This window comes from Papio anubis, chromosome 4, assembly GCF_008728515.1.
Source record: "Papio anubis isolate 15944 chromosome 4, Panubis1.0, whole genome shotgun sequence".
NCBI lineage: Eukaryota > Metazoa > Chordata > Mammalia > Primates > Cercopithecidae > Papio > Papio anubis.
Genome location: NC_044979.1, coordinates 171232344 through 171244359, shown reverse-complemented (window position 1 = coordinate 171244359; position 12016 = coordinate 171232344). Strand labels below are relative to the sequence as shown.

The 12016-nt window shown below is 42.5% G+C and overlaps 1 pseudogene; it reads left to right on the top strand.

Annotated features, from left to right (window-relative positions):
* Positions 1–9201: 9201 nt before the first annotated feature.
* On the top strand, positions 9202–11795 carry LOC110742773 (annotated as a pseudogene).
* The last annotated feature ends 221 nt before the right edge of the window (positions 11796–12016 follow it).

The window sequence follows — 12016 nt, the reverse complement described above, 5'->3', positions numbered from 1 at the left end:
TATTTTCATTTGAACAAGGCTCTAAAGAATCAGCTGTTTCTGAGATTTGTGAGATACACATGTCCACTGGCTTTACCTTTGGCAGGCGGTGCAGGACACCAGCCTTTAGGGATACTCAACAATTCATTGCAGATTTCGTGAGAACCATCATAGACATTATTCCTTAGAGGTTAGGCGGCATTTTTCATGAAGGCCTCAAGCTGCCTCAGAGGAGTTTCTTCTAACAGCAAATTTATTCAACTGTGCACAAAAAGAGTCTCAGCTTCTCCATAGGCCACTGACAGCAGGCTTGGCTTCCTGGATTGCCCGTGCCCATCTGTCCTCTTGACCCCATGGCTACTGTCTTCTCTAACCATCGACCACATGCAGGCTTCTGCTGTAACACACAAGCCAATGCTTCAGCTCAGAGTTCTGGCTTCTCTTCCAACAGTATTTTTATTCTTTCCCTTGCCTTTGTAATTTCATGAACAACTTGCAGGGCCTGGACAAAGTTAGTTGCATTTCTATCTCTTGTGTATTTCTTCCTTCCCCTGTGTGTGGTATGTATAAAGAAAAAGTAATATGTTTTATAGAGACTAGAATGAGGAGGGTGGGGGAAGATTCATTGGCCGAACTTCTGATTGGCACAAAGGAAAATGAACAAAATTAGTTATTGTAAAAATAGCCCCTCAGAGCCACCCACGGTGTCTGGAAATTCTCTGGAACTGTTCCCATGCATTTTTAGGCCAAGCAGAAAGTAGATGAAATAGCGCCTGTTTTCATCTCCTTTTCCCTCTATTATCAAGGATAACTGAAAAGTAAGCTCTGTAGTATTTTCCGTAGACAAGTGCCTTAGCTAGCCAGGAATATTTTCACAGCAGTCCAAGTAAGAACGTCGGCAATCTATATTCACATAGGAGCCAAGGAGGAGCCCACCCTGTTGTGAAGGAATAGCAAAGGTCTTGAAGATGTTCATCATGGTGTTATTTATCATGTCAATAAATTACTAATAACCTCTTTCCAGCAATAAGGAAGTGCTAAAATCATTGTCTAACATCCATTCAATGGACACCATTCACAGCTATGAAAAGACACATTTTCTTTTTTTTTAATTTTTATTTTAGGTTTGGGGGCACATGTGAAGGTTTGTTACATAGGTAAACGTGTCATGGGGATTTGTTGTACATATTATTATGTCACCCAGGTATTAAGCCCAGTACCCAATAGTTATCTTTTCTGCTCCTCTTCCTCCTCATACCCTCCCCATCAAGTAGACTCCAGTGTCTGTTGTTTCCTTCTCTGTGTTCACAAGTTCTTATCATTTAGCTCCCACTTATAAGTGGGAACATGCAGTATTTGCTTTTCTGTTTCTGTGTTGGTTTGCTAAGGATAATAGCCTCCGGCTCCATCCTTGATCTTATTCTTCTTTATGGCTGCATAATATTCCATGGTGGATATGTAATGCATTTTCTTTATCCAGTCTGTTATTGATGGGCATTTAGGTTGATTCCATGTTTGCTATTGTGAACAGTGCTGCGGTGAACATTGGCATGCATGTGTCTTTATGGTGGAATGCTTTATATTCCTCTGGGTGTATTCCCAGTAATGGGATTTCTGGGTTGAATGGTAGTTTCACTTTTAGCTCTTTGCGGAATCGCCATACTGCTTTCTACAATGGTTGAACTAATTTAAATTACCAACAACAGTGTATAAGTTTCCCTTTTCTCCACAACCTCACCAGGATCTGTTATTTTTTTGAAAAGTCACATTTTTGAAAGAAAGCTAAATTGATGGCAGATACTCTTACATTAAGTGAAAGAAAAGTAGGATGTACTGTTTATACTATTTTCTAATTTAAGTATATTTATTGCAGAAAAAATTATTTCTGGTTAATGAAATTATGAGTGATTTTGATCTCATTTTTATAACTTTTTCTATTGATAATTTCTAAAATGTTTTTAATGAAAGATGTTTTTAAGTAGTCATACAGGCATCATTTCTGACTGGATCACTACAACCAATTTTACTTTTCTAGAGCCTTGAATTCCTCTTCAATTGTCTTCTTTTCTCATGACTTTGCCCATGGAAATCTATGTAATTTGGTTTTCTTTGAGACAGAGTCTTGCTCTGTCACCCAGGCTGGCATGCAGTGGCATGATCTCCACTCACTGCAAGCTCCGCCCCTGGGTTCATGCCATTCTCCTGCCTTAGCCTCCTGAGTAGCTAGGATTACAGGCGCCCACCACCACGCCTGGCTAATTTTTTTTAAATTTTTAGTAGAGACGGGGTTTCACTGTGTTAGCCAGAATGGTCTTGATCTCCTGACCTTGTGGTCTACCCACCTTGGCCTCCCAAAGTGCTGGGATTACAGGCGTGAGCCACCGTACCCGGCCTTAGTTTTTTTTTTTTTTTTTTTTTTTTTTTATGAGAGGGAGTCTTACTCTTGCTCAGGCTGGAGTGCAGTGGCGTGATCTCAGCTCACTGCAACCTCTGCCTCCCAGGTTCAAGCAACTCTCATGCCTTAGCCTCCCGAGGAGCTAAGTGCATGCTACGACACCCAGCTAATTTTTGTATTTTTAGTAGAGGGGGCATTTCACCATGGTTGGCCAGGCTGGTATCCAATTCCTGATCTCAAGTGATCTGCCTGCCTGCCTCAGCCTCCCAAAGTTCTGGGGTTACAAGTGTGAGCCACTATGCCTGGTCATAATTTTTTTTCTGACTTTTTTTTTAGTTTTTTTTTTCAAATTCACTCTCCTGTCTGGCTGTGAAACTCCAAGGTGATGCAGAAGCTTTCTTCTGTATTTCTGCTACTTCTACTCTCCCAGAGATGGTTTATCTTGGTTAATCAGAACTTCATCCTAGGTAGCATGTCTCATAGTCTCCTCTACATTCGGATAGAGGAAGTTATCACCAAGGAGAGTGAAGAATGCATCAGATGTACTGCTTTCTAGAACGGTCTGCAGGTGAAAGTTCACCTGCTCCGTGCTTCTTGCATGGCCAGACTCTTCCTTCCACACCTTCCCCCGGCCTTTGTTCTATTCACATACTCCCCCCGTGATATCTCGGCAAACCTTCTGCTGATTATTTCTTTCTTGTCTTCTACTCTGCTTACACCTGAGGTTGGCTGTTTCCTCTTACATATGCCAGATCCCATCCCTGTCCCCAGGACATTGAAGTGTAGTCCTCTGTTCTTCCTACACACCTGTCATCACACTGACCAACTTGTAGGGGAATCCTTAGTCTGATTCACTCCTCGGGGCAGAGATTACTTCTGATTTAGCCCTCCAACCCCAGTGTGTAACATAGCAGTCATTTTATTTTATCAATATATTATATTTGAACATATTTAGGGGGTGCATGTGCAATTTTATGACATGCATAAATGTGAAATGATCAAGTCGGGGTTTTTAGTATATTCATCACCCAAGTATTTCTCATTTCTGTGTGTTGGGAACATTTTAAGTTCTCCTTTCTAGTTATTTTGAAATATGCAATATACTATTGTTAACTATAGTCACCCTACTCTGCTATGGAACACTAGCACTTGTTCCTTCCATCTAACTGTATGTTTGTACCCATTAACCTACCCCTCTTCATGCCCCCGCCTCCCACCCACACACCCTTCCCAGTTTCTGGTATCTATCATTCCACTCTCTACCTCCATGTGCTCACCTTTTCTTAGCTCCCACCTATGAGTGAGAATATGCAATATTTGTCTTTCTGTGCCTGGGTTATTTCACTTAACATAATGACTTCCAGTTCCATCCATGTTACTGCAAATGACAGGATTTTATTCTTTTTAATGGCCTAGTATTCCACTTTGTACATATACCACCATTTCTTTATCCATTCATCTGTTGATGGACACTTAGGGTGGTTCCATATCTTTGCTGTTGTGAGGGGTGCTGCGATATACATGGGAACACAAAACCTCATTTCGGTAGGCACTCAGCACAGTGATGTGAACTGGATACTGCCAGCTGTAGTTTTGATTTCCAAAAGTCCAGGATTAGTTTATTTTAAAGGTGGGTAGTCCTGATGTGGTTCCTATCACATCAACTTTCAGTGGTCTTATTTAACTCCTTCCACTAAAAATCTCATATTTTCTTTATTAGCTATACCAGGTGCATTGGTTTCTAGTTGCTACTATTTAATATTTTCTTTAATTCTCTCAGGTCACACTTACCTAATGATTTTCATACAGAGTGACAGATACTATGCCGGATGGATTTGCTTGTATAGTTTTGTTTGGGAAGTTTTCGTCTTTCTCAATTTGTATTTGAGAGCTTCTGGAAGGAGGAAGGGTAGAGATGAGGTAGGCAGGAAAAGGGAGAACCCGAGAAAGGCATAGGGAGAGGGAGAGAAGACAGGGAGGGAGACGGATTTTATGCGCCCAGAGAACAGTGAGAAGCCCTATCTAACTGTGCTCACAGACAGGTTTGACACCAGGTAGAGGTAAGAACATCAAGGAACAAAGTGGTCAGGGAAAAAGTTATGTTGACTCGAAAGTTTTTTGTTTTTTTTTTTTTTTAAAAAACATTGAATTAATGATGCCACATCTTTGAAGATGTCTTTGGAGAGTGGCATTACTATATACATAGCTCCTGAAACAATAAAAATAGGCAAAGTTGAGATCTTTGAGAGGTATTTTATTTATTTATTTATTTTAGATGGAGTCTTACTCTTCTTGCCCAGGCTGGAGTGTAATGGCGTGATCTCGGCTCACTGCACCCTCCACCTCCAGGGTTCAAGCGATTCTCCCTGCCTCAGCCTCCTGAGTAGCTGGGATTACAGGCACCTGCCACCACGCCTGACTAACTTTTGTATTTTTAGTAGAGATGGAGTTTCACCAAGTTGGCCAGGCTGGTCTTGTACTCTTGACCTCAGGTGATCTGCCCACCTTTGCCTCCCAAAGCGCTGGGATTACAGGTGTGAGCCACCATGCCTGGCCAAGAGGTATTTTAAAGGCAACATGAGGAGTTTGTCTTCTGGACACATGAAAGTCCAAATGCCCTGGATCTGATGTTTGATAAGATATCTTTTCACTATCCATAATTGGAAAGGAAATTCTGATGGAGGAATCAAATAAAATTCATAATAAACAGGACATAATTGAATGGCAAGGAGAGAGGTAGTCGCCCTTCGACGAATGTCTGTCTTAGTGCCAGCGCTCTTCTGGAGGCTTATAGCTGTAGTCAGATGAGCCCCGCTATGCCTGGCTTAACTTCATGAAAGTTTTGTGACATAATAAACAAGGTGTGGTGGGAACCAGAGTGAGACTCAGGCTGGTCGAGCCTTGCCTAAGCACTCAGGAACAGGATCATGTGAAACAATACCTTCCCCAGGTCATGGCTACGTCGGGCATCAGCACTTTGCTTATTTCCTGCCAAAGCCCAGGTGAGTCAGGGAAGGTTCATGTACCTCTGGCCTTTGTTCTTAAAAACTTTAACTCTTAAAGATGGTTAACCTTTTTGGGGTGCTGTTTAGAGGTGTTTAATTTTTCTAAGTTATCTGAAGTTTCTATTCTGGTGCTTCTGTTGCTATAAACTTCTCAAGGACAAGTGTTCTCTTCCTTCCTCAAGTTTACTTTGAAAAATGTGCAGGCACCAGCAAATGGAATTACAGGGAAATCTTTCAGTGTACAGATGGGAAAGCACACCCTTTTGGAATTCAGATTGAATCTGTGCTTTCCCAGGTTTGGGTTTTCTCAGACAAATGCCACCTATTTTTACACAGGAAAAATTCTATCAGCAGTTTTAAGTACCTCTCAAATTTGGGCACAGCAAAGAAATTATAGTTGATCCTTGAACAATGTGGTGGTTAGGGATGCTGACCCCCGCCATGCAGCTGAAAATCCATGTATAACTTAACCAATAGCCTGCTCTTCAAAAACGTAACCAATAGCCTACTGTTGGCTGGAAGCCTTGCTGATAACACAGACAGTCAATTAGCACATATTTTGTATGTTTTATATATATGTGTGTATATATATACACACACATATACACACACACACACATATATTATATACCGCATTCTCACAATAAAGTAAGCTACAGAAAAAATGTTATTAAGGAAAAGGTGGATGAAATACATTTACTATTCATTGAGTGGAAGTGGATCATCATCAAAGTCTTCATCTTCATCATGTTTATGTCGAGTAGGCTGATGGGGAGGAAGTGGAGGGGTTGACCTTGCTGTCTGAAGAATGGCAGAGGCAGCACAAATGGAGGAGGTGGAAGGGGAGTCAGGAGAGGAGGCACACTCGGTGTAACTTTTACTAAAAAAGAGTCTGTGTATAAATGAACCTGCATAGTTAATATCTATGTTCTGCAAGAGCCAACCGTACTGGAAAAACAAAACCCATAAAATCTCTTCCAACGGGTTGAGCAAAGAAATGGGAAACAATATTAAGGTTTGAGGTCTCCCTTTTCACTGGTAATAGCTTCTTTGGCTGTTTCTTCCACTCTTTATAACACACTTCTTTAGCAGGGACCAGGGACTTTTTAGATTCAGCTTGCTCTATGCTTTTATGAATTCTATGAACAGAAAGGGATGTGTGCGTGGGTGGGAGAGGAGGGGAAAAAGAGGCAGAGAGAAGAGTGGTGGTCGTTCGCAGGAAGGCTTCTCTGACTGCTAAGAATGTGTGAAATACTGCTTATAATTGTTACTCTGCAAAATTAAATACACTTTAATTAGCAATGAGCAATTTACCACACATTGGCTTCCACACATTGGCTTTCTTCAGAAGTCAACATGTGGTATATTGGAGTGAGGTAGTTGAGGAGAGCAGGCTCTGGAAAATAAGGTGAATATATGGAGGGGAAATAGAGGAGGGTGAAGGGAAGGGTTCCTTTGCAATCTTTCAAAGTTTACTTGTTTCTTGAAGCCGTTATCAGTTTATCATTTATAAAAAAGGTAGAACTGTAATAGGACTGAAAATGGGCTGTGTGGGGAGGATGCTAGTTTCCTCTTCAGAATGCATGGAGTCACCAGTAGTCCCAGCTACTTGGGAAGCTTAGGTGGGATGATTGCTTGGGCCTAGGGTTCAAGTCCAGCCTGGGCAACATAGAGAGACCCTGTCTCTAAAAAAAAAAAATAAAGAATTTAGGATGTGTGGAGTTAATGGTTACATACTCTAGCAGAGAATATGTTTCTGAGAATAAGAAAAAGAAAAACACCAGGGAAACTGGTGTTTGAATCTTGGATCAAGCTGAAGGTAGTCTGAAAAGCAAGGAATGGGCCGGGCGCGGTGGCTCACGCCTGTAATCCCAGCACTTTGGGAGGCCGAGGCGGGCGGATCACGAGGTCAGGAGATCGAGACCATCCTGGCTAACACGGTGAAACCCCGTCTCTACTAGAAATACAAAAAATTAGCTGGGCGTGGTGGTGGGCGCCTGTAGTCCCAGCTACTCGGGAGGCTGGGGAGCGGGAGGGAATGAAGTGAACCCAGGGCCGGGCTTGCAGTGAGCTGAGATTGCACCACCGCTTGCCTCAACCTGGGAGACAAAAGAGTGAGACTCCTTCTCAAAAAAAAAAGCAAGGGAATGTTCTAGAACCTCAAGTCTAAGAGAGTGGAAAGTAAAAATGAAATCCAAGTTGAGGTGAAGACAGAGTCTTATCACTGACTCATCAGTGGCTGTGGGCAAGGAGGAGGATAGGATGGTGCAGGGAGAGCTATAGGATAGCATTTCTGGACTCCCTGAAAAATGCTGAGGTTTTCCAGTTCTCTAGCTGCAGAAATTAGTCCTCTGGGATATAATGGGGATGAATTGCTGACTTTCAGTGCACAAACTCATTTCTATTAGAAAGGAATGGCAACTTTTATGTAATCCTTCTGAGTGGCCATTTTGTAGGCATAGGATGGTTCAACTCATGGGTAATGCAGGCTTTCGATATTTGCTTTAGGAAATGGCCATAAAGGAGGAGAGTCTTGTAAGGCCTCTCATGCCCATTTCTGGAGCTCACAGTCTGGTTTGGTGTGGAAACACCTAAGTATGCTCTTTTCACAGCTTCTTAACAAATAACTCTTAGTAGCTCCAACCTCTTGTGGAAATTAAGCTTAACACTGAATAAGTTAAGCAAGTGAGCTGTAACCATAGTCATCAGACCATTTTTCCTGGGTAATTTCTATAAATTAATCTGATTATTTTGTAGACTGACTTCATAAGAAATGAGGAGCTGGAATACAGGTCCAAATTATTCATGATATGTAATATAATTGAGATTAAAGATTAAATTTTAGTCTTAGTAAACATTGAAGATGTAGTTAGACACCATAAAACCAGTCGTGTTTAATGATTCCCAGCATTTTCTTCTGTCTCTCAGTATGTATGTGAGAGGGAACTGTGAGTTAAAAATAAAACCTCACTTGTCACATGACAGCTAACAGCATCCATCCATTTCCAGAATGGCAACTTTTGACTCTCGATTTTAATAATTCATGAAAGAGGAGAGGTGTGGTTCCTTCAAAAGCAGGTGAAATGGACCCTTATCAGCCCATCAATTCACTTTCCTGCTGTGACTCACAGATTGATGGCAACAGTGAAACTTCTGTCGTTTCATAAAGTACAGTTTGATGTTTACATAATCATGTGGGTTGTTTTTAACCTTTTTTGTTAGAATTTTGTGGAACGAATAATGCACATAGCAAATAAAAGTTAACTTACAAGTTTATCTGGTTGATCAATGTATAAAGATAAACTACACACATACATAGATTCAGCTCTACAAAATGGACATATTTAGGTAAAAATAGCCAGCTATTACTAGTTTCATAAGGTACTAATTAAAACACATACATGCAAACATATTGAATTTCTACTTATCAAAAAATAATAATGGAACATAGTGCAATTATAGTAAGATAGATTGCAAATAATAACTTTTATAATAAAACACTAAACAAACTAATTTGTAGAGTACTCAAGGACAGTCATTTTTCTTTTTTTTTTTTTTTTTTTTTTTTTTTTTTTGAGACTGAGTCTGACTCTGTCGCCCAGGCTTCTGGAGGTCTTGGGTGGCGGGATCTCAGCTCACACTGCAAGCTCCGCCTCCGGGTTCCACATCATTCTCCTGCCTCCAGCCTCCCGAGTAGCTGGGACCACAGGCCCGCCGCACTTAGCTGACTAGTTTTTGTATTTTTTAGTAGAGAGCCGGGGTTCCACCGTGTTAGCCAGGATGGTCTCGATCTCCTGACCCTGCGTGATCCAGCCCGTCTCGGCCTCCCAAAGTGCTGGGATTACAGGCTTGAGCCACCGCGCCCGGCCCAGTCATTTTTCTTCTGTATGCAGGTAGTGTGTTTTGTTCTATGAGGGAATTTGGGGTATGGGTTGCTATGGACCAAATTGTGTTCTTTAGAATTCCTGTGTTGAAGCTGTGATTTCCTGTGTTTGAATGTAGGGCTTTTAGGGGGTTAAGGTTTAATGGGTCATAAGGGTGGGGTCCTACTCTGATAGAATTGGTGACCTTCTAAGAAGAGAAAGAATATTACTCAGCCACAAAAAGGAATGAACTAGTGGCATTTGCTGTGACCTGGGTGAGATTATAGACTAAAAGTGAAGTAACTCAGGAGTAGAAAACCAAACATCATATGTTCTCACTCATAAGTGGGAGCTGACCTATGAGGATGCAGAAGCGTAAGAATGACACAATGGACCTTGGGGACTCAAGGGGAAAGGGTGGGAAGGGGGTGAGGGATAAGACTACAAACTGAGTGCAGTGTATACCGCTTGGGTGATGGGTGCATCATAATCTCGCAAATCACCACTGAAGAACGTATGTAACTTACTACCACCTGTTCCCTAATAACCTATGGGAAAAAAATAATAGCTTTTTGTTCCTGTTGCACCACTGTTCACTCTCGCCAATGAACAAGTCGGTCAAGAAACTGTGCCGCAGCCATGGCTTTTAAAGATCCCAGAAAAACACCCATGGAGCTGGAGGTGGTGATTTGCTGAATTCGAATCACACTAATGAGCCGCCACATAAAATCTCCAGAGAAATGTGTGCTGACTTGATCAGAGGAGCAAAGGAAAAGAATCCCAAAGTGAAAGGGCCAGTTAGAATGCCTACCAAGACTTTGAGAAGTACTACAAGAAAACTCCTTGAGGTGAAGGAGAAAACATCTAAGACATGGGATCGTTTCCAGATGAGAATCCACAAGCCACCCGTTGACTCGCACAGCCCTTCTGAGATTGTTGAGTGGATGACTTCCAGCAGTATTGAGCGAGAGCTTGAGGTTGAAGCCACCATTGCAAATTCTTAAGTCAAGTATTTTAATAAATTGGTTACCAGTTTAAAAAATAAAAGAAGAAAAAGATACACCAGAGATCTCCCTCTGTGTGGGCAGGCCCTGAGGAAAGGTTGCCTGAGGACATGGTGAGGACTTGCCATTTACAACCCAGAAAGAGAGCCATTACCAGGAACCTGCTCTTAGACTTCTGACCTCCAGAACTGTGAGAAGATAAGTGTCTGATGTTTAAGCGATTGAGTCTGTGGTATTTGCTATGGCAGCTGGAGCAGACCAAGACAGGGATAAGGAGGAGGTAGTTGAAGTCAGAAGGCCATCCTAGGGGCTGTTGCATCTGAGCAAGCAAAATCTGTAAATAGATTTTCCTCTATGAGTAACGAGGAGGAGTTTTATGGAGCAGAGGGGATGTGGGAAGCAGCTTTGTGCTGGGAGCACACATGCAAAGGCTAATGAGTTTGGGGACCTACAGGCAGTCCAATATTGCTACAAATTAAAATGCAGTGGAGGCTGGGCCTTGGAAAACCTTGTATGCACCCATGGAATATGAATCAGCTTCTGCCATGGTCCTGATAGCTTCCATTTATGGGTCTACCAGAAGGCTACGTCAGTCTTTGTTAAGCTGTGAATGCTGAGGCAGAGAGTGAGTGACAAAGAGGCTGAGTGATAACTGAGGTTCCAGTCACCCCCACATCCATCTCTCAGGCCCAGAGGTCTCCACAAGTTGATGGTGTAAGCAACAGGGAGTTGGTGAAGGGTAAATATTCCTAGGGTGCAGGTAAAAGGCAGTGAAGGAACTGCAGTCCCATTCCTAATTCTACACTGAAGAGGATGTGATGGGGACAGAGAGCAGAGGACAGGCTTGGGTGACTTTAGGTGATCTGTTCAGCAAGAGGTTGACAGGACTTGCGTCGTGTGGGAGGGATCATTTAAGGGAAGGAGTCCGGGATAACTCCCAAGTCTCTGCCTGGTTTCACCTGTGGGGAGGAAGCAAAGAATCTGGTCTGAAGTAGTGACATTTTTGATCTTGGTGGACATCTGGAAGGCAATTCAGCCTAGGACTTGCAGAGGTCTGGGCCAGACAGATGGGCTTGAGAGCAACCCTGCTTCATTTCCCACTGTTCCTAAGTTTTAGCTTAGTTTCTGCAGATGGATGATAGGATCACAGCAGGAACTAACTCTCCATCTTGTTCACTCAAGGTCACAGGAATCTGCATTTAGGTTTCCCTTAAGGCAAAATTGGTGGTGTCATGTGAGAGGAGTTGGGGTGGCAAGAAGGGAATGTTCAGTGACTTAAATACTTAGGAACACATCAGCCAAAGATTGTGTGGTGTGGTAGGAATTTAAATTGTGCTTGTGCAGCTTGCCATGCTGGTCTGAACTTTCAGCAGAGTACCTTGGATTGAAAAATAACACATGTTGTAGGCAAGACACTTTCATGGACTTGGAAGGAATAACTATGCTTTCTACATATTTAAAGAATTAGAATTTAGGCCAGGAGCGGTGGCTCATGCCTGTAATCCCAGCACTTTGGGAGGCTGAGGTACGCAGAACACGAGGTCAGGAGATTGAGACCAGCCCGGCCAACATGGTGAAACCTCATCTCTACTAAAAATACAAAAATTAGCCAGGCGTGGTGGTGCATGCCTGTAATCCCAGCTACTCGGGAACCTGAGGCAGGAGAATCGCTTGAACCCAGGAGGTGGAGATTGCAGTGAGCTGAGATCGCACCACTGCACTATCTAGGCTGGCAGCAGAGCAAGACGCAGTCTTAAAAAAGAATTAGAA